Raw genomic sequence first — 23,836 nt, 5'->3', positions numbered from 1 at the left:
CTAAAGTCCCAAGCTGCCACTTGATGTCCCCACTTTCTGCCAGGAGCACTAGAAACGAGAGCCGCCTTTTACCTGCTGTCATTTTACAGAGGGAGACAGTAAGGCCCAGAGAGGCTCCGTGACTTTATGGAAGTCACACAGCTAGTTAACGGCAGGCTTGAGACTGTGACCAAGTATTCTGGTTCTCCACCCAGTTCCCCACTCACTAAATACCTGTTTCCTCTGGGGTGGGGAGGGAAGCAGGGGAGAGGAGGAGGCAGTGAGAACTGGAGGGAGCTGGACCCTAGCCTGAGAGGGTAGGGCAACAATTTTGTTCTCTTCAGACTTGGGATAGGGATAATTTCGGCTTGTGATTCAAATGGCCAGACAATCGCTATTCCGATCATCAGTAGTGCTGCCTTCTAAAGGCGAGATGTCCCTCCCAGACAAGAAACAGGCCGAGTGTAAGACTGTTTTCTTTTTTTTTGCTAAATCCCAAGGAGGTATGCTCTGAGGGAGCTCTCGTTTCAGATTTTCTTCCTGGTAACAAAATCCTCGTCTTGGCTCTTGGCTGTTGGGGCAGTTGGTGGTGTGGGTGTGGACGTGGGCAGAGGCCCGGCGGCGGGGCTGCGGCAGCGCGGGCGGGGGCGGGCACTGCAGCACCGCAGCCCGGCGGCCGGGCGGGCCCGCTGGAGGGGGCGCTGTGGGCACCGCCGAGCGTCCTTTTGTCAGCGCGCTGCGCCGCCGGAGAGCTCGCATTTCCTCCCAGCCGCGTGCGGGGAAAGGGATTTCATTCTGGCGGCGGGGCCGTGCGGGGCGAGCGGGAACGAGCGCCTTTTGTCAGGGAGCGGCAGCCTCTGCGGTGGGCAGTCCCCGGGGACCAAAGCTGCATTGCCGGTGGGACTCCAGGCGGCGGCTCTGACGGTGCGGGGCTGCGGGATGGCGAGAAAACGCTGCTCTGCACACTAGCCGGGCGCGTTGATTAAGCAGATCCAAAAGGAAAAAGGAAAAAAAAATCAGCGAAACAAAACAAGAACAACAGCCTTCGGTGGAAGCCCAGAGATGGATGCAAAGCCGTGCGGAAGGTAAGCCCGCCTCTGGGATGGCGCCGCGGCTCGCCGGGGTTGGTGATGCTCATGGAACCTGAGCCCGCAGCATCCTTCCGCCCGGACTGGTCCAGCCCGGCGGGCGGGCGGGCGGGCGGGCCGGGAGTGCGTCTGGGTTTTGTGCCTAAAGGTGTCTGTCTGCTGCTGATGTAACATCCGAGGCTCTTTGGAAAGCGGGGCTGCCGGGCGCTGGCCCCTGCGCGGGGCTGTCGGACCTGCGGGTCTGGGGCGAGCGCCTGACAGGTGGGGCTTTCTTCCGCGCAGGGCGGGCGGGTGCCAGCCTCGCAGGGCCGGTCGCCCCTCCTTCCCCCTCCCGCTCGGCCGCCACCCTCCCCGGGTAGCCTTGTCGGAGGGGCCTGGGCGCCTCACTCCTCAGCTGCGGGGAGCAGGTGGGGCGCCGGCAGCCGCCTGCATTGGGAGCAGGGGGGCTGGCAAGTGAGTGGGTGCCAGAGGGCTTGGATTTTTATGCGCCTCCGGGAGGTCTTGCCAGTCTGTTCATCTCTTAGCTTCCATCTTCCCTCGCCTCTCCTCCCTCCTGCACCCTAGTGGAGGCCACCCTGGGTCCGGATGGCGGGGGCCCAGCGTCTGCTTGTTTTGAAATCTCGACCAAAGCTGGGGGAAGGCTGGGAGGGGCAGACTGCTTTAGGATGCTGATCAGGCGCTGGGGTGTAGCCTATTGTCTTGCCTTGACTCACCCTTCGTTTTTCTCTCTAATCACCCCCCTCCCCCCCCCCACACACACCCCTAAATGGAAGGGGAAGAGAAAGAAAAAGCACCAGCCCACACCCTATCAAACTCTTTTTTTAAAAAATTGTCATTTATCTGTGACCCATGATTATTACCCGTCTGTTTCTTTACACCCACTCTTGCCTCCTGTAGCAGCGTGTCATCTAAAATTCAACTGACTCAGAGGAGCCTTATATAAAGATCAGAAATCAGATCTCAGTTTCCCAAATGCACACTTTGTGCTCTGTGAGTAGCCTTAAAGGAGGGGAGCAAATGATGGGAGCGGGCGGGCTCCCCTCCTTCAGCAGGAGGGTCCGATATTTACCTTGGGCAGGGAGGGGTGTCCTCGGGAATGGGGTTTGAAGATGATGTTTCATTGCTAAGGGGAAAGTCGTTGGTCCACATTTGAAGTGAAAGTACTTTCAATGAATGAGACCAGAGAAGGTGACTGCAGTTCCAGCCTTGTTGCCGTCTGCACGCTAGCAAGTGAATACTGAACGTTAGCGATTTTTAGAAAGGGGGTTAGACCATTTCATGTGCTCCCTGTATCATGTTGTACCTTCATTCCGAGACGTGACCAGACATTTCTCATTGCCCGTGGACCTGGATCTTGCCCAAAGCCCCACCCCAACAAGGGCGCAGTGATGACAAACTTTTCGGTATTAGTATGCTGTCAGTGCATCTTGGAGCACCACTAACAATACATCATTCTCTGATCCAAAATCCATAACGTTTCTGTAGCAAGCCCTGTGTTCTTTCTTCTCCACCAAATTGCTCGGCCCCTTGAGAAATGTACTTGTCACAAACACACTGCACAACGTGGCCTGAAAGGACACACCACGTTTAGTTTCTAGGCTGGGCTGAATTTGCTTTAAATATTAGTTTAATGCTGGAATTAGCAAACCTCCGCTGTTCTCTCGAGTTTACAGGTGATAAATGTGTTTGTTTGTGGAACAAGGTAGGTCATATATATATTTACCAGGCTTTGGTAAATATATTTATGACCTACCTTGTTCCACAAGGGATTTAAGACAGTTTACAGGAGTTCATGAAACATAAACTAAGAAGTACATGGGAAAGAAAAACAGGAAACCAAGGGCAGAGACATAAAATGGAGGTAAGAATGAGATGAATACAAAAGCACAAGCATAAGACCCTCTACACCTTCATGAGGGGGAACAAATCCAACTGTCCGTTTTGCAGTAGCTGATGCATAAAGGGAAATTGACCAGCCCATGACTTGTGTCTTATTTATTTTTTGACCCATTCACTCACTTGTTCACTCAACAAACATTCCACATTCTGTAAGACACAGACATGGTCTCTGCCCCGATGGCACTTATAGGAAAATGCAAGAAAGAGACATTCAAGATAAATCTCTCCAATAAATATGCAATTACATATTGTGTTAAGAGCTGTGCAGCAAAAATACAAACACAAAACATCACATGTCCAGAACATAAAAACACAAAATAACAACTTTTTTTTTCAAAAATGATACAGTGTTTGGAATGATCTTTAACCATGTCTTTGCCTTCAGCTGTGTTTTATAGTGCCCCTCCAGGTGAGCTCATGGTACCACACCACGGTCTCTCAGGCCCCGAGGGTTCTGAGGATATATGGCATTTGAGGGATCTGTGTCTTCTCTAAAACTAGTAGTTTCATTTCAATGATAATCTTCCATAATGAATAATAAAAATGTGTTCTGGGTCATCTTGACAGCCATCCCCAAACCAATGCTGGGCCTGACCCTCGGTATCTTCCCATGTGAGCCAGGTCCCAGCATGGATGAGGAGGGGAATGGACACAGGGCATGTGGAGAGATAGGTGAGCCTGCATAGGGCACAGGCTTGCCAAACTCAAAAGAACTGTTCCTGGTGACCACTGATGCCCTGGCAAGGAAAACAGCTCTCATGCCAGATTTGCCCGCATATGGACAGTGTCTCAGCAATTTATTAGCAGCAGGTGTTGTAGTAAAAAAATGAAAAAGTTACTGCTGCTGGTTTCAGCACTAATTGGATTAGATTTCTACTTAATGCAGAGTGAGGAACCCTCTAATAATCCAAAGCAAGGACTTAGACAATTTGGTGCAATGGTTAAGTGGAGCCAGACTGCCTGACTTCAGATCCCCTTCTCTACTTACTGGCTGTGAGACTTCCGGTGAGTTAGTCAACCTCTCTGTTCCTCAGTTTCTTCTTATGATAATATGTGGATAAATATGTGGCATTGGTTTCATATGATACTGTGAGGATTAGAGGTATTACATGTGAAAGGCGTGGAGCATATAGTAAGGTTCAACAAATGTTAGAGATGATTACTATTTTTTTTTTGAAAAAATGGCACCTCATTTTTTAAAAAAAATGGCACCTCATTTATGTAGTCACTCCAGGATAATTTTGATATTTTCCTCTTACATTAGACACATGTTTGATGTTACTAATATTGTTTTGCATAGCATGCTTATGTGTCGTCTGCATTTAGATTGCTGAAGTCAAAATCCAGAAATGATAACATGTACTAAGTTGACCTGAGGCTACCTCTTTCTATTGTTAAACCCCAAATGGTGTTGCAGTGAATTCATTTTATTAATCTGACATTTTTAAAGTTTGATAGTTGTATTTATTTACATACATCTTTGTTTTTCCACTTTAGCTATGTAAAAGCTATAAAGTATAAGTATTTAGAACTGTCCTTACGAGTGTAATATTTAAGTTACATTTTAATAAAAGTTAATTAAGGTAAGTCTTGGCCCATGAGAAAATTTTTTCTTTCAAAAGGGATTTCTTTGCAGTTTTTTTTTTTCATTTTGAACTGTGTACCAGGCCATAACCAAGATTCTTGGAATAGAAATTTGAATATCTAGAAGAGAAACTTCAGCCCCAATAATTGACTCCATGTACCTTGACTGCCATAGTTGCACCCTGAAAAGATTTTAAGGCAGTAATACCCAAGCCTGCCTCTGTCTTCAGCAAGATAAACTACCCATGAAAGGTTAGCCAATCTTATGAAATGAGGAGGAAAGAAAAGTCTGTTCTCTGAGTAGTACAATGTTTAACTGTATAGATTTAAACATGTTTATTGATTTTATTCAAATCTATTTAAAAATTTTCTTTGTATCACAGTGATCTATGATTATAAGATATATGTTAGTCTCTCATTATAATAATGTTTTTGGTAGATTTTAATATATACCTATCATAGACATAAACATATGTATGTCACACAGGCATTTATATTTGATTGCCCAGGACTGATGGGTTTTCTGGGATCAGGGACTTGCAGTACTAAAACCAGGCAAAGCAAGATTAAAATAGATCCATTCTACTTTCAGATCCATTTCTGATTATCCCAACAGTTGCAGCTAAAAATAAAGATACATGAATACGGGGCAAGAATTATGGGCCCATATTCTTTAAGGACCCTCTGGAAGATATGGTACAGATGGTGCCAACCAACAACAGCCAACCCACCATTCAACAAGGATCCCTCCTGGGTGGTAGCAAGGATGCTCTCCCAGTTGAGTCCTAGACTATTCCTCAGGCTCACTGCACCAGGCCTGGCTGGGCTGTGGCATGATTGGTGGGGACAGGAACGGGGAGGGCTCTAGGAACTCTATCAGCACCTCCACTTTGAGTGTCTGGACCCCCAATCTGAACATGTGCTACGAGAGCCCCCAGGAACGTAGGGCTTTAACATAGCCAGCTTCAAGTCACGTCATTTCTGATTACCCCAACAGTTGCAGCTAAAAATAAAGATATATGAGTACATAAATAAACATCACTTGCACAGCAGTAAACATTCCTAATGTATTTGATAGGATGCAGGACCTCACCCCCAGTAGTCCAGGCAGGACCGAGAAGCCAGGGAATTTAGGATGTGGTTGCCAGAAAACCAGTTTCAGGGCTCCGGGGTATATCTGGTGTGGTCTTTTCTAGGCCCAGCCTTGAAGTGGCTGGAAAAACTTACCAAAACAAGGAGCAAATCCCTCTGGCTTCTGGGAGTGGCAGCTCTAAGGACCATTTGACACACTGCAGCCCATCCACACACACACACACACACACACACACACACACACACATACTGACTGGAGCTGGTATGGACCTGTGAGGACTTGGAATCTTTGGTCTATCAGACCCAATAGAGGAGGGGAACAGGATGAGGAGACTAAAAAAAATGACATCCACCCCCAATACCAGACATGAGGGGAAACTTCCCTGGCCGATTTAGAGAAGAAGCCATTGGCTCCCTTATGCTGGCCACAGTGATTCCAATTCTAGCAGGTTCCATGGGCCCAGAGACTTGGGTGCCTTTGCAGATGAGGCCACCCGCTATCCTGTCCGGGCCAGTTTCCCTGTGTTTCTGTTTCTCACAGCCAGGCTACTGCTGGCTGGAAATCCAGATTGTTCCAGAGCCTCCCCCTTCTCGTCTGACATGGAGCTCGACCTCCCTCCATCCATCCACAGCGACCCTTCCTAAACAAACACGGAATCTCCTCATTCCTCTACCCTCAGGATAAAGCCCACACTCCTTACCTACCTCTACTGCCCACATCATCCTTCCTCTCACTCTACCCGCTGGGTGGACTGAACCACCATCTTCCTGGACATTACCCTCCCTCCCCTCCCCTTCCCCCAGTTAGCCTCCACACTGTTCACAGGCTCTTTTCTTCACCTTACACTCCCTCCTCCCGCTTCTTGTCGGCCAGTTGGTCCTTCGAAAGCGCTCACCAAATAGACAGACTGCTGGCAAGCCTAATTAAGATTTAAAAAATTTAACAACACTAGAAAGGATATGTGGGACAAAGGAAAGGGGAGAAGAAGAAATTTGAAATCTTGAGAACACTATGCATTGTGGTGTCCTCACATATGTGAAAATCTTGAGCAAATGGACAGTTTTCACAGAAAAGCTGAACTGCCAATATTTACTCCAGAAATCAAACGTCATGTTCCTGGGATGGGAGAATTGATGTTGCAAAGACGTCGTCGACTCCTCACGGATTCTGCCGTGGGGACGGCTGCCTTCCCAGTGACCGGGAGTGATGCAGCTCTGGTCCCATGTTCATGGTCCTTTGATCACGTTCTGTGGCGCTTTGAAAGGGGGGTTAAGTGCTGGTGCTGAGTTGTGAATCAGTTTATGGAAGGGAAAGTCAATACATGTGCATCTGAATGTCATTTGTAAATTGTTTTTCTCAGGAACAAATGAAGTTATTAAACTTTGAAATGCGTGGGGCCTGAAGGAAGAGAGGATTTCATTTGACAACGGACACGATTTCCCACCCGTATGGTTTTACCGAGTATGAATGTCATCATGTTTGCTGTGTTGGCTCAGCATGGAGCCCCTATAACAATTTCTTGACGTTTGCCTTTAAAAATCTGTGGTGAAAAGACAGCAGAAAAGTGAGGGCGGGTTCGGTTCTTTCCTCCTTTGCTTGTGTCAGATGGCAGAGCATCCGTACTGATTATCTGAGAACTTATTCTCCTTCCCTCTTAGCACATCTCTCTTAGAGCCTTCCCACACCCTCATTTGTGTCCTAAATTAGCCACATCTGTTACCATAGTTATGCAGTATCCAGCTTAACCCATTCCATGCTGTTCCAACAGTCCTGTGCAGGAGACTCCCTTTCTCTTATTTCATAAAACATACCGTTATTTTTCTTTATTCTTCTGTTCCCATGCAAAATGCGTATTTACTAAATCAAATAGGACTGAGAGCTGCTAACAAAAAGCAGCAATTCCTGCCCACCCCAAATCCTTTAGCCACAGGCAAACCACTTTTCGCTGTTTTCTATTCTGCTAGAGTTCTCTCTGTATCTCAAATAATATGCAGATGCTACTGCTGTTATGAATTTATCAGCTTCGATCATCACTAAGTGATTTTATGCCATGAGAGTCAAAGATGTAGCTTATTTACACTTCACATCTCCTCACCGCCTTCCATCCTTGCTCTTCCAGACAATGCATTTATTAAAACCAGATTTCCATTCCATGGACTGTTGATTGGGCCATTTAACTCTCAGCTCTGTAAGATAGGCTATTACCACCACCTCTCCTTGCCTGCTTCCTCCTTTCCTCTAGCTGAACATTTACCTTTGCATTATCAACATTGATAAAACATTCATTCTGTTCCATGGTTACAGTAGGTTTCCATGATCTGTCTATAAAGTAATTCTAAAAACTGAAAACTCTGAAAGTGTTCATTATCTGACAGGGTTGAAATTGTTTGCTGCACAATAACAGGCTAGGATTTCATATCCTTCTCAGGGCTCCGTGGTCCCATCCCTTGGGCCAGTACATGAAAAAGGCTCCCAGGGTGAAGTCCTAAGGTTTCTGTTTCGCTGGGGGCTCCAGCACCATCTTAGCTGTTCTAGTTCACCTTCACAGTGTGCAGCTTCTCTAAGAAGACCCATCCAGTGGTCAAGTTGGTAAGCTCAGAACCAGCAGCAAATGCACAGACTATTTTCATATACAGAGGTAAGGACAGATGAGTCCTTGGCTATGGACCACTGCACGTGGAGGGAGTGGGAAGGGTCTACTGCCCCATATAGAGACCTGCAAGGTGTGCCCCTGTGTTCAGTCTCTTTATTTCCTATCCTCCATAATACCTGCCATCCCTGAGGCTGGGACATCTTCACGGCTCTGCCAGACACATCACCTGCCTCCTTGGCTCCAGCATCCTCTGCCTGAAATCCAGGCTGAGGTTTCAAACATTAGTCACCAGCTCCTCATCTGCGTTTTGTCCTCCAGAAACTTCTTGAAATCTCTAGTAATAAACGACTTCAATTTGTTATTGTGGGATAATACACTGAGTGGCCAGATTATTATGATCTCTGAACGCATAATAATCTGGCCATTCAGTGTATATCCTATATAATAAAAGGCTAATATCCAAATTGTCCCCTCGACCAGGAGTTTGACCAGCAGGCAGGCCAGCCAACAGCATTAATTTTCAATGAAGTAATGCATGGTAGTGATAAAACAAACTATTGGCATGGCCATGATTTCAATTCAAACCCTCATGAAGTTCCCTTTTCTTTGTTATGAAAATGCCTTCCACTAGCTGCTATACTATCAACTCAGTCCAATATCTTCTCCCAGTTAGAGAAGTCCAGAAACATTGAAACCTTCTACCCTACTCAGAGATGATGGACTTCTAGTTTACATACAAATCTGATAAGCTCAGTTGTGTCTCTTCAGAGACTCCAGAGAAGTGGAAGTGACAAGTTAGAAAGGAGAGTTTGGCTAACAGTCTAAAAGAGGTTGGGATAAAAATGAGGGTTGAGGGAAGATGACGATGCTCCTCTAGGGACCTGGGTCACAGTGACTGCCCAGGTGCTATGGAAGATCATAGGGCAGAGCTGCCAATACTTGATTTACCCAGAAAGTAAGGGCCTCCCAGGGAAAGTAAGGGAGCTAACAGAGCGGGGAGGGCTGCTGGCTTTCTTTCCCTGCATGAGGAGGGATCTGAGGGTGCCAAAGACTCTTTGTTCCGAAACTAAATCTGCACAAGAAATTTCCTTTGCCTCTATGTTTCCATCTAATTTGGAGATCATTGCTTCATTTTTTAGCATTAGCAATCATCAAGACTGAAACAGTTTTTGGGATCCTGCTATGTATAGCTTAACTCCGTTAAAGTCACAGGCTGTAAAACCGTTATCAGCTTTGAAGCCTGTACTTGTTATATTTAGTTCTGAACTGGAGATCTACCAAGATTAAGGATGTCAAAGAATTTATTTATTTATTTATTTATCTTTATTACTGAAAGTATCACAGATGTCCTCCCTTTTTCCCCCCATTAACTCCTTCTGCCCTGCACACCAGGCCTTCAGCACACTATTGTCTGTGTCCATGGGCTAGGCAAATATGCAGATAAGTTCCCCAATTAATATCTCCCAAAATCTTTTTTTAAAAGTCTATTATATTTATGGATGAAATGATATAATATCTAGGATATATCTCAACATCGTCACTTTCATTGAGGTATAAGTAGGGTTAGAGTGAATTAAGATAAATCCATAAGCTGATAATTATTGAGTTGGGAATTATTATCTATCACCGAAACTGGCACCTTTTAGATGCAAGGAGGTGCCATTAGCAATTACATTGGAATAAGAGGCATAACCAGGACTCTCTCAGGCAAACTGCAGTCTACTCAGAAGCTAGGTGGTGGATACTAAGGGTATATTATAGTGTGCTGTCTAACTTTGTATACTTTCAAATTTTCCCATAATTAAAATTTTTCTTTTGTTTTTGTTCTGTTTGCAGTTTTATTAAAACTGGAGCTTTTCCTCTTAACCATGATGTTAAACATTAGTCAGCTTCAAACCCCAAACAAAAATAGCTGGAGAATATTGTCAAAGGACACATCTGTTAGGTTGATTTACAATAACAGGACAAAAACTCATAGTTCTTGCAACTGGGCCACCCAGGAAGCAATACTTAATTAAGTTGACAATGTGATAAAGCAGATCTATAGCTGTAGTTAGGCAATGAAACCTTGTTTTATTGTTGTGAATTGGGCTCATCAGGATTGTACAGGAAGATGGAGTCTGCTGGGAAATGAGGAGCAGGCCGAGAAAGGGAGGCTTCTATTTGCATAGCAGGCCCCATGCTGATCTGAAATTACCTGTGTGTCCTCCTCTTTGAAGTTCCCACTTCCATTTAGTCAGAAGTGGAGGACAAGGTCTCCTTTCCCCTGTGGTCATTCCCATGGTCCGTCAGCACACAGTTTATGAGGCTTTTGTTGCCCTGCTTGTGAGGTGGTGTAGGGGAGGCTCTTGGACAAGGCAGCAAAAGTGGGCTCTGCCTTTCAGGGTGTCACTCATTTTCATTCTGCCAATCAGAGGGCTCAGGTGGCTGTGGATGTGGAGTAAAGTCCTTTGTGCTCTATTCAAGGAGGGGCTGAGATGGATGTGGGCCCAGCTCCCAGGTGGCACCTTGGAAGGAGCCTGGGGTCACCAGACAAGGTACTGCCTCATACGGGGTCCTTCAAGGCAAGAAGGCATTAGAAACGAGGTTTTAAAAAATGACTTATTCTTATGCTGTTCATGTTGCTGGTCTATTTACTATTGTGTTCCCCCAGCATTATACAGAGGTCATTTTTTAATAACCTCGTGGAAGAACTATTCAGTGACCACAGCTGGAGCTGGGCCCTCTGCACAGAGACTCAGGGGTAGTTCTAAAAGGTTATTTTAAAATTTATTTATTTGTGTTTTATGTAAGTCAAGAGATTGTATACATATAGTAAAACTCACCTTCCTTAGATGTATAGTTCTATGAATTTTGGCAAATAAATACAGTCATGTAACCTCCACCACAATCAAGATAGAAAATAGTTCCCTCATGCCCCTCTGTTCATACACAACCCCTGAAAACTGCCCATCTGTTTTGGTCTAGCCTTTTCTAGAATGTCATATAAATGGGATCCTATAGTATAGTCTTTTGTGTCTGATTTCTTTCACTTTGTATAATATTTTTAAGATTCATCCATGTTGTTACGATACTAATAGTTCATTTATTTTGATTGCTGAATAATATTCTTTTGGATGGCTGTACCATAATTTGTTTAGCCATTCACCCATTAAAAGGACGTTTGAGTTATTTCCACTTTTTAAAAAAATATATATTTTATTGAATTTTTACAGAAAGGAAGGGAGAGGGACAGAGAGTTAGAAACATCAATGAGAGAGAAACATCGACCAGCTGCCTCCTGCCACTGGGGATGTGCCCGCAATCAATGAACATGCTTGACCGGAATCAAACCCAGGACCTCTCAGTCAGTCCACAGACCAATGCTCTATCCACTGAGCCAAACCGGTTTTGGCAATTTATTTCCACTTTTAACAATATGAATAAAGGTACTGTGTATATTGACATGCAAGCTTTTGTGTAAACACAAGTTTGTAATTCTCTGTCCTATGTATGCTTAACTTTGTAAGAAACTGTTAAAGGTTTCCAAAATGACTGTATGCATCATTTTCCATTCCCACCAGCCATGTATGGGAGTTGTAATTACTCTGCATTCGATATTGTTTGTGTGTGTGTGTGTGTGTGTGTGTGTGTGTGTGTGTGTGTGTTTACTTTAACCACTATGATAGGTGTGGGGTAGTATCTCATTGTGGTTTTAATTTGCATTTCCCCAACGATCAATGACACTGAGCATCGTTTCATGTGTTTGAATGTCATGTATCTCTCCTTTGGTTGTTTCTTGTCTTTTAAATGTTAGCGAGGCTCTGCCATGCTCAGGCAAACAGAGAAAGCATGTTTTCTTAGTTTCGAAGGGGGAGAAAAAGCATAGCAGAGGGTGGGCAGGGGGAGCAGAATGAGGGGACATGGGGAGTGCTGCCCAAAGTCAGGTGCTGGGTATCTGATCCTTCCCTCCTGCACTGGCTGCTTCTGAAATTCTTCTCTGGAGGGTTTTGTGGTTTGTATTATGAGAGGCTGCTCCTTAGGGACAGAGGGAGGAACAGAGGAAGACAGCTGTAATATTGATTCCATTATTTTTTATTTGCTTACTCCAAATTCTGGTCTTTATACTTTTAGTTTAGTAATATCTCTCTCAAATATATAAATTTGGCCCAGAGAGCAGCCCTACTGTTAATTTTGGGGTTTGTGTGTGAAAGGCAGGTTACATCTTATCTAATAAAGAGGGAATATGCTAATTGACCATCATACCTCACTAAGATGGCAGCACCCACAGCCAGTAAGGAGAGAGTATGCTAATTGACTGCCACACCCTCAAAGATGGCAGCACCCACAGACACAAGATGATAGCGACCAGGGCAACAAGCGCGCAGCATGGCTGGGCCTGCCCCAAAGTGGGTCTGGCTGTTCCATGCCTGCCTCCAGAGTCCCCCAGTCCCAGCAGCCACCCAGCCACCTGGGGCTGGCCCGAGGCACAGGTAACCAGGGTGGGCTGAGGATTGCGCTGCTGGCAGTGGCAGCAGCAGAGATGTGATGGGGGTGTCATCTTCCCCTGATCGCCGGGTATGGCTAAAACCCAGAAGTGACTCAAGTGTGGATGAGGAAAATGTGGTATGTGCATACAATGGAATATTATTCAGGATTAGAAAGTAAGTTCTGACATATGCTACAGCCTGAATGAGCCTTGAGGACATGCACTAAGTGAAATAATCCAGTCACAGAAAGACAAATACTATATGATTCCTCTTACATAAGGTACTTAGAGTAGTCAAGTTCATAGAGACAAAGTAGAATGGTGGTTGCCAGGGGCTGGAGTGGGTGCACCTGGAATCACTGTTTAATGGGATAGAGTTTCAGTTTTACCAGGTGAGAAGAGTTATGGAGATGGATGGTGCTGATGGGTTGTAGAGCATTATGAATGAATTTAATCTCATTGGCCTGTACACATAGAAAGGGTTAAGGTGATAAATTTCATGTTATGTGTGCTTTACAATAATGAGAACTTTTTAAAATGTGATTTGATGTATGCTCTCAATGATGAGCACTGTATCACAGCGGTAAGTAAGTTTGTAAGATTTGTGTATGCATATCAGTCAGTTAGTCAGTCAACAAGTGTTTACTGACCACCCTCTATGAGCAACTACTGTTCCAGGTGCTGGGGATGCCCTGGTGAGCCAGGAGGTCACACTCTAGTAAGGAGAGAAAGATACTAAACATACAAACACACAGACAGTGCCAGGCACTGGTACTTGTTATGCAAAAGGTAAATTCAGATAACAAGAGGGAGAGTGAGCAGAGGAGGCTGCTTTAGCCAGAGTGGCCAGGGAAGTCTCCTTTGGGGACATGACATACAGCTGACACAGGTGGGTTGGTGGGACTGGGTCAGAGACTGAGGTAGTGCTGGCTGATTTCAAGCATAATATTACACTATTGGAAACAACACCATTGGCTGAGAGTAGGGGTGAGGAGGGTGTGGGGGAGATTTGAAGAGAAATGAGAAGGTGGGAACTGATCTTCTTAAAGAGTCTACACCAAGGAAGGTCAGGTTGCCTGGTAATGGTAAGAAAGGTGTACAGGGAGTTCTGAAATAAGTCCTGTCCACACAGTTGTGTGCAGGGGTCAACTGCTCAGATGCACACATGGAGCAAGGTCATGTAACATTTAACCAAAGGTGGGGCTCTGTGAGGTGAAAACAGTGGAAGGGAGAGGGACAGAGGAGTCAGAAGTGTTTTGCAAGGGAATGTTATCCAGCTGGACTAGCTAATTTAGTCTAGACAAGGAGGGGTATGAAGAGTGAGGTTTGGGAGTAAATAGTGAAAAAGTTAACAGAGGGTCTAGGAGGCATTGGAGATTTGCCTCTGGAGGGGTGGTATCAGAATAGGTAGGCTGGAAGGGGATGGTCCAGGAATAGGGTGTGAAATCCAGATGTTGGAGGTAGTGATCTTATTGGTGACATCAAGATCTAGGATATATGACCACAGGATTGGGTGGCTGGGACTGGGATGAATGGAGAGATGATTGGTGAGGAATTGTGAGGCTGGGTGTTGCATGGGTGCCTGTGTGGTGTGTATTTGAAGTCATCGGGAATGAGGAAGGGTAACGATAGAGAGGAAGATGATGGAGTTATCAGTGCATGACGGGAGACACCAGGAGAGTGGTAGAGGACAGCCAGGAGGGGAGGGGGCTGATGGGAAGTCTATTTTAGATGTGAGCTCACAAGACAATGAGGTTTTTGAAGCAGTGGAAATGGAGGTGGGTATAGAGCACAAAGAGGGTGACTACACTGCACTCAGGCCCTGAGTATGTGGGTTGTGTTGTGAGAGAACAGTGAGCTCAGGGGAGAGCCAGGCTTTAGATTTTTGATTTTTTGGATCACAGAAATGGGCTTTATGCAGCAGAATTAGGGGACGCTGCGAAGAACAATCGTGTGATTGTTCAATGACATTGGTTTCCAAGTTGCAAGGAAGGTAACCAAGAAGGCGTTATTGACTTTGGGCTCATTCAAAATTCACTTAAGACAATTAACAGTATGTGGTGTTGTTTACCAAAGTACTAGTCTCATGAGAGACCCAGCAGTTCTTGTGAACTGTGAGAAGGAAAGCCTCCTCTCTGGAGATATCTTGTGTTTTCATGTCGTTAGAAGTCCTGCATTACCGCCAGTCATAAATCCCATGGAGGAGACAGAAGGCTTCTGTCCTTCCTTATCATCTTGATGTGGCTCTTCGATGACCCCCTTGTCTAGTCTTGTTCTGCTGATGGTGACCTTTAACATAATAACTGCTTACAGGAATAGTGAGGATTGATGGAGAAGATGCACTTTCTCAGAAGTCATGGCTTCTGCATTAGAACAGAACATTTCTGGAGAAATGAAGCATGTGATGGGAAAGCATGGGATTTCTCAAACACCTGGCCACAAAAAGCTCCTGCACTACCTGGCAATCCTAAGGTGTTGACTTTCTCACTCTCCAAATTAACTAATCCAGTCTCTCGTTCTTTAAATCTTCTCTCCCACCCCCATCCACCTTGCTATGTGCCTTGGATTTCATTGAGAAACAGAAGCAATGAGCAGAGTAGCCCTGCCTCTATCAGGGGCCATCCTTTGGGCTTCAGACCCCCTTTCTGTTCATCTGCTCAAAACTGACACTCCAGCAATTGGTCTCCTTTTTGCAGCCCCTTCCTCCTCCTCCTCCTCCTCCTCCTCCTCCTCCTCCTCCTCCTCCTCCTCCTCCTCCTTCTTCTTTTTCTTCTTCTTCTTTCTCTTCTTCTTCTTCTTCTTCTTCTTCTTCTTCTTCTTCTTCTTCTTCTTCTTCTTCTCTCTCTCTCTCTCTCTCTCTCTCTCTCTCTCTCTCTCTCTCTCTCTCTCTCTCTTACAGCATTCCCATTGGCATTCAGGCATACTCCAGTATCCCCTACCTATGCCTCTCAGATTCACAGATACTAACCCATTTCTCTCTTATTCTCTCAGCAAAACTCCTTGCCTTTGTTCACTGCCCCACTTCCTTTCCCCCACTGTCCTCTCTATGCTACTGAGACTGCTCTTGTCAAAGTCATTGGTGATCTCTATGTTGCCAAATCTGACAGCCTCTTCCCTGTTCTTATCTTACTTAACCCATCAGCGACATTTAACATGGAGGACCACTTCTTTTGTTGTTTGGCTTCTGGGACCCTTCACTCTCCTGGTTTTTCCTTTGCTTCACTGGATGTTCCTTCTCTTCCTCTGTGGGGGTTCCCTTTTCCCTCTTAAGTGTGGAAGAGCTTCATGACTCCACCTGGGCACCCAGCTCCCTACAGGAGTTCATTCGGGCTTTAGCTTTAACTTCATGTATATCCTGAGGAGTATAAAGTCTCTGTCTCTCCAGAACCTTATCTCAATGCTTCTCACACTTTAACATGCATACAGATCAAATGGGGACCTGGTTCCATTGGTCTGGGGTGGGGTCTAAGATTCTGCATTTCCTACAAGCTCCTAGGTGATGCTGATACTGCTGGTCTTGGTATCTTACTCTGAGTAGTGTTGAGTGGTGTATGCACAACTGTCTCCTTGACATTGCCACATGAATGTCTACAGGCATCTCAGACCAAACTTATAATGACCCTATTAGAATTCTTAACTTCTTTCTTCAAACCCACTTTTCTTTGCATTACATCATCCTCCCCGTTACTCATGCCAAAAATCTTGAAATTGTCTTTGGTTTCCCTTTCCTTTCCTTTCTTTTCCTTTCCAATCCATCAGCAAATTCTATTGGCTCAGTCCTCCCATATATATCCCAAATCTTTCTAATTGGCTCCATAAAGATAGTAGTAGCCGACATTTACTGAGTTCTTCCTACGTGTCAGAGTGTGTTAATGTTTACTATAGATTGAATGTTTATATCTCCTGAGAATTGATATGTTGAAGCCTATCCCCATAGTGATGGCATTTGGAATTAGTGGTGTCTAAAAGAGACAGCAGAGAGCTCCCTTGCCTCCTCCCCATGTGAGGACACAGTGAGAAGACGGCTGTCTAGGAATGGGCCCTCACCAGGCACTGACTCTGTCAGCTCCTTGATCTTGAATTTTCAGCTGTCAGAATTGTGGGGAATAAATTTCTGTTGTTTATAAGCCCGAAATGGTATTTTGTTATAGCTGCCCAAGCTGATTAAGACAACAATATGCATTTGTATGTTTATGTATTTAAAATCTAAATATTATGACAACCCTGTAAGACACATGATATGATTAATTTAATTTTTTGGATTACAAAGGTAGACACATAATAGGCAATAAACAAATCTTTGTGGATTGAGTAAACAAATTTTATAACTTATAACCCTGGGTAGCTTATGTCTTTAAAAAATCTAATTCATTATTTTGGTTATTTTTTTCTTTGTTTTAACTATAATAGTCAATAGTGTATGGATATACAGAGAATTATGGAGACAGTATCTTATTTTAAAGTTTCTATGACCTTGCTAAGCACAAATTAGCTGCAAATGTCCACAGGGTGTGCGTGTCACAGAATTTATAGTCTCTTTGGCTCTTCAAACCATCTTTGGCAGGGTTACAAGCACCTAAAACATTAAAATTATTTATGTCTGATAATTACAATATTGTGATGTACCCTATAAAGACATTGGGTCTAGTGTGTCCTTGCAAAAAGCAGGAACACTTTTCTCATGACGTCACTGCATTTTCTGTAACTTGTGGGATATAGTGAGATAATGACAGTTAAGCTCCAGGATATATTCCTTTCCTAAGCTTCCTTTGTGTGTGTGTCAGTTTTGAAAGCAGTAGTATTGTGCTTGTGTTGGACATCACACTTACAAGCAGCTGGGGTTCAGGAAATGGATGCAACCTACATGGCCAGGTAGATGGATGCTAGTTCGTACAGAGACATCCAAAGGAACTTGGGTTGTTTAAGTTAAGAAGAGCAGGTGAAGCCATTAGTTTGCTGTGTCGTTTATTTTAAAGGAAATAGTTAGTAACCTTGTTTATAAAATGAGGACAGCTTTTGTGATGTGAACAATTGGCTGGTTTTATAAGTGGGAGTTTCTCTGAAGGATGGGAAGGGGTGACACACATTCACTATTGTCCTGATTCCCATTGCAGCCTCCTCTCTTGTAAGAAGCGGTCCTCTCCTCTAGGACTTCCAATACGCCAAGGCAAACACCGCACCAAACACTACACTGTGTTCTTTTCTCTAGTTCGCTTCAAAGAACTACCCTAGGAAGTGAGATTTTATATAGAAATGAACTCCCAAAAGCTCAAAAGGAGCCCTAAGCGTTAGCAAGGGCCTTTCTGTCTTTATGATTCTGAGGAACATGCGTCAGATGTCACCTGTGGGAGACATCCCCCCTGGGATCCCAGCATGTCCAAGTGGAGGGAGCGGAGGGATCTTCCAGTCCAGCCCAGAGTTACAGAGATCAGGCCAACCGAGCCGAGAGAAGCCGAGAGAAGACAAGACACCGGCCCAGGGCGGGGCCCAGAATCACTGGCAAACCCTGAGTTCCTGAAAAGCTGCTCTTCGGGGCATTTATTTCTAAATGCCATCGTCTTCATTGTTTAATGTCAGAGTTTTCAGGATATCATTTGATGTCATGGGGGGAAAAAAGACAGGAGGAAAAGTTCCTTACCAGAATCTAAAATATGATGAGGGAGATGGGTGGGGCTGAGGCAGGCGCCCTAGATGGCCTGGCTCCATGTTCATCCTTAATTTTCATTACTGGATTCAGGGGAAGAATTGCAATTTAAACTTCGTCACAATGTTACATAGCATATTAGCTTCCTAGGACTGCCTTAACAAAATATGACAGATGGAAATTTATTCCCTGAAATGCATAGAAATAGGAATGGATTCTCTCACAGCTCTGGAGGCTAGACGTCTGAAATCAGGTGTGGGCAGGGCCGTGCTTGCTCTGCAGGCTCTAGGGAAGAATCCCACATGGCCTCGTCCTGCCTTCCGGTGGGGCCAGCGATCCTTGGTTGTTTTTGGCTCACAGCTGAACCACTCCAGCCTCTGCCCCTGTAGTCACATGGCCTTCTCGTCCATGTCTGTGTATCCTCTGTGTCTCTCTATGTTCAAATCTTCATCTCCTTATAAGGTCCACCACCAGTGGATTTAGGGCCCATCCCAACCCACCTATGACTTTGTCTTAACTTTCTGCAAAGACCATATTTCTAAATAAGGTCACAGTCATAGGGTCCAGTTGGACATGAATTTCGGGGAGACATAATTCAGTGCAGTATGCAAAGTTGTAATGATTTTATGTTTTAACTTTTGCTAAGAATTTATACTTGTACATGCTAGGAAGGTATGTTGTTTCCTGGGAACCCAGGAGGGGGGGATCGGGGGGAGAGAGAGAGAGAGAGGAGAGAGAGAGAGAGAGAGAGAGAGAGAGAGAGAGAGAGAGAGAGAGAGAGAGAGAGAAAGAGGTGATTCCCAAATTATATCTGGCAGAGCACAATTCTCAAGAAGTGTAAAATGAAATAAAAGTTTACATAGAATTTGGGAGACTCTGTATCTACCCTTCTCTCAAAGCATCATCAAGCATCTAGGATACAAAAGGTTGGGAAAGGTCCTTGTAACAAGAACCTGCACTTGCTCTACCAATTCTTAAGTTTATTGGACAGGGAACACTCCATATTGATTAAGGATTGCCTTTAACGTCACAAAACAGACACCCAATCACAGTGGTTTATTTCCCTCACCTAGAAAGTTCAGAGGTCAGCAGTCTGGGGTTGGCACAACAGCTCATGATGGCACCAACATGCCAGACTCCTTTTGTCTCTCTGCTCACCCATGCTTAGCTGGTCGAGTCCGTTCTCTTGAAAGACCAGCTACTTCCCTTCCAATATCCCAAATTCCTTCTAAACAGAGAAAAGAAGGAGGACATGGTGAGAGAGAAGAGATAGCATTTCTATCAGGAAATTAGACTTTCCCAGAAATTCCCCAAAGATTTCTCTTGCACATTCTAAGGCTGTATCAGATGGTTGCGTCTAACCGCAGGGAAGGCTGAAAAATGCAGGGTTGTTTTCTGTTGTTATCGTTGGGCGCGTATTTTGGACAAAAGGGAGGTTCTGTTAGGAAGGAAGAAGGGAAGGCGAATCTTGCCTAGGTGTCGGCAGTGACTGCCACACACACAATTGCCGGTAGCATTAGTGACCAGGAGAACGCCCTTGTTAAAAACGTGTTCCCATCATCCTTCACAACAGTGCTTCCTAGACAACGGCAGGTTTTTAGCATCAGCCTCCAAGATTAATCCTGCCAAACACTTGAGATCAGTACAACTCAAGCAGTTCGAGTGTCCATACTTGTAGGGCACCATGCTACACTAAGTGCCTTTTAAGTGATTTAATGGCTTGATGTGTGTTTGCACTCCCAAGCTAATTTCATTTGCTTTAATGTGCTTTAATGGAGTTTGGAGCTTTCTTTTCCTCACCACCAATTCCCTAACTACAGAGTTGCCCCGTTTAAAGTAATACACTCGGAATGCATTGTAGAGGCATCACTGCTTCTTCTGGCCAACTTTTCAAGCCATGAAAAGACAGAGGCTCCCACCTTCTCAGAGACCATGGATGCTGCCTGAGTGGCTCAGGAGACCTTGTCAGTCACGAGGATCTGCAAGGGTCACTGCTGTGGCCACACATTCTAATCTGCAGGAGGGCCAAGGTGCTTGCCTCCATTCCCAGGGAGGACCTGCGATGAGGAGCCTATTGAAGGAGAAGGAGCCAACCAGGTCTCCCTCTCCTTTGGTTCTCCCTCTTTTACTTTGCTTCGTCAGGGAGAGCACACAGGCCAGGGGAAGGGAGGTTAGTTTGTGCAGCGTGATACTAGCTAGTCTGACAAATGCAGCACACAATAACCTCAAAGATAGGGAGATGAATGACAGATTCCAGAAAAGGTCCCCCCCCCCCCTTTTTTTTTTTAAGTTTCCTTTTGATCTCTGCATGAGTACATGACACCTCTAATCTCACCACTGGAGATGGGGGAGGAGAAGGAAGGGACCCACATAGAAGGCAATCAGGTCATTACACCTGAGGCATGTCCTTCAAAGTGAGAGCCCAGAGGCCTGTGGGAAAAACAACCATGGAGATTGTGCTGTTCTTCATTCTCAGCTATGAATATAAGCTCTTTCCTTAGTTCCGGGTGGAGGTAACGAATCTAGGATGTCAAAACATCTGTGGTTGTTTTTTCTCTATCAGCAAAACATGTCAAGATTTTTTTAAACCCTTAAAATCTTATGCATTTACAATTTTCCAAAGAAGCATAGGTCACAGTGGCCTCACACGCAAAGGCAGCAGCTGAAAGGAGAAAATGCCTTTGCACCATTTTGACAGCTGACCTACTGTACACAACAAAGTTGAATTTCAAGCTGTAATCCCCCTTAGTGTGAAGGAAATGCCTTGTTTATCACTGACTAATGTTTCAGAAAGGTCAGTATGAAAATTGTTAATGGTTCCCAACCCACTGAACCATGAAGAGACAATGTCCCTGGAATACAAAATGTGTTTAGAGACCTCCCGGAGAGCGGTGCTGGCGCCAGAACAGCACGGGTCCAGCAGGCCTTACAAAGCAAGTGCACCTGTGTGCCACGTCTGCCTTTCTTGGACCTGATTGGGCCATTGGGCTGGCTGTGAACCAATGAAAAAGCAGTGCCTCTCTAGCCCAGGCCAATCGGCTTTCAGACTTGAGAGTTTAACTCCTATTTACGGTAAAACTAGAGGCCCAGTGCACAAAATTTATGTGGGGGTAGGGGGGGGGTCCCTCAGCCCGGCCTGCACCCTCTCTCAATACGAGACCACTCGGGGGATGTCTGACTGCTGGATGTCTGGCTGCTAGCTGGGGCCTTCCTTTGCTCTGTGCCACCCCCTGGTGGTCAGCGCATGTCATAGCGAGAGATTGAACTCCCAGTCTCCTGGTTGAACTCACTAGGGGACACTTTGCATACTAGTCTTCTATATATATAGATGACTCTGAGTCCTAATGGCTCAGCTCACCAAAGGACTCGGCAGCCTTTGGTCGGAGGCCAGAGCCAGCAGGTGTCCAGGACAGGCTCAGGGGCGGAGGGTGGGGTGGAGGAGGGGAGCAGCTCGACATTATGGACAAATCTAAAGATAATGGCATTTCAGGACTGGTTAAGACTACAATTCTACCTGGTAACTGTCTAAAATGTGTTCTGGTGACTCAACAATTTCCTTCTCAGTATTTGTTACCCGCAAATAGTGGCCAGGCTCAGCAGGTCTTGTGCCCTTCGAATTCCTCCCAGCAACTTCAGAAACTGTCCAGGTTTCCTTCACAAGCACAAAAGCTTGTCTCCAGCCATAAACCGGTTCTGAATCTGAAGCAGAAGCAATTGCAGGCAACCAGTGTCCCTCGCCCTGTGTCCAGACCACTGAATTATATGCAAAAGAGTGAGCAGCCCCTGCCACCAGCCCCTGAGGCCAAGGGGGCTCAGTGAGTATCTCAGGGCCACAGCTAATACACTAATAGACCTGAATTAGAATCCTGATCATCCCCACTGACCAGCAATGTGACCATGGACAGGAAAAGGAAATGGCTACAAAACAGAAAAACGAAGAATCAAAAAATAGGCCATGAACTTTGGAAGATTTTGAAATTGGTCGCTCTCTGGGCAAAGGAAAGTTTGGAAATGTGTACCTGGTAAGGGAAAAACAGAGTAAGTTCATCCTGGCTCTGAAAATCTTATTCAAAGCCCAGCTGGAGAAAGCAGGCGTGGAGCCTCAGATAAGAAGAGAAGTAAAAACACAGCCCCACCTTAGGCATCCAAACATTCTCAGGCTGTATGGTGATTTCCAGGATACCACCAGAGTGTGCTGACGTAATTTTGGAATATGCACCTCTTGGAACTGTCTGTAGAGAACTTCAGAAACTGTCCAGGTTTGCTGAGCAGAGAACTGCTACTTATGTCACAGAATTGACAACTGCCCTGTCATACTGCCACTCAAAGAGAGTTATTCAAAGAGACATCAAGCCAGAGAATCTGCTCCTTGGATCAGCTGGAGAGCTTAAGATTGCAGATTTTGGGTGGTCTGTGCATGTCCCATCCTCCAGGAGAGCCACCCTCTGTGGCACCCTGGACCTGCCCCCAGAGATGATTGAAGGCGAGAAGGTAGGTCCTGGAGCCTAGGAGTTCTTTGCTATGAATTTTTAGTTGGGAAGCCTCCTTTTGAGGCAAGCGCATACCACGACACCTACAAAAGAACATCTCGGGTTAAATTCACATTCCCTGACTTTGTACCAGAGAGGGCGAGGGACCTGACTTCAAGACTGTTGATGCATACCCCCAACCAAAGGCTGACCCTGAAAGAAGTCCTGGAACACCCCTGGATCACAGCAAATTCCTCAAACCCATCAAGTAGCCAAAAATCCAAAGCATCAACCAGTAAGCAGGCTTAAGACTCTTGCAGGGGGAGAGCCTCTGAGCCAGGGCTGCTGTGTCATTGGTCAGAAACACACTCCTGACAGAATCTTACTACCCACTTCCTGCTCCAATCTGCAGTGCTATGGAAAAGCATGGAAATTTCCACTTTAATAAACGTGACACTGAAGCACAAGTAGCCACGAGAATCGTGCTGTGCGATAACCTCCCAGGTACCTGAGTGGGTGTGTAACTTACAGGGTGGCCACACCTGGTAAAGTTGTCAGAATGAACATGTGATTCTTTGAAATGTTAAAATAAAGAGATGTGCATAGACAACAGCAGCAATAACAACAACAAATAAAATAAAGTGTTTAGAAAGCATAAGGAAAAGGATAAAGCAGTAAAAGACGAGTTTCTCTTGCCCAGGTGACTGTGCTGTGGCATGAATGGGAAAACAGGTGGCATGATGGGAAAACATGTGGCCTGAAGGGAGATCACGTGGCTTAGAGCTGTGGATTTTAATCTCCAGACTGCTCCCTTGTTTGAATTCGTTGTTGGGCTCCTAGTTCCTGGAGTTGTCTTTAAGTCTTTGCTAAGTCTTTGTTGTCTTTAAGCACTTAGCCCAGTGCCTCTAGTCTTTAAACGCTATGAGATGAGTAAAGGCATCTGGAAAGCAATGATGCCCAAGTAAATCCATCCAAAAACATTTGGCTAAAATGCCAACCCCACAGCCTCAGGGTGTGCT

General features: G+C 45.3%; 1 protein-coding gene and 1 pseudogene across 3 annotated transcripts in view; both read left to right on the top strand.

The window, feature by feature from the left end:
* Positions 1-709: 709 nt before the first annotated feature.
* Positions 710-23,836, top strand: part of ADD2 (adducin 2) — a 101,188-nt gene continuing 78,061 nt past the window's right edge. For both annotated transcript variants that reach the window (XM_084901189.1, XM_084901190.1), the window contains exon 1: positions 710-1,064. The gene's annotated coding sequence lies outside the window, so the exon portion shown is untranslated. The remainder of the gene's footprint in view (positions 1,065-23,836) is intronic.
* LOC311631145 (aurora kinase A-like) lies at positions 21,808-23,126 on the top strand (annotated as a pseudogene). The gene is made up of 2 exons: positions 21,808-22,163; positions 22,254-23,126. The product of its transcript is annotated as an aurora kinase A-like (transcript).

This window comes from Pipistrellus hanaki (genome assembly GCF_964339955.1).
Source record: "Pipistrellus hanaki genome assembly, chromosome: 12".
Classification (NCBI taxonomy): domain Eukaryota; kingdom Metazoa; phylum Chordata; class Mammalia; order Chiroptera; family Vespertilionidae; genus Pipistrellus; species Pipistrellus hanaki.
Note: the sequence above shows the minus strand (reverse complement) of the source record. Positions and strands in the feature narration are given on the sequence as shown.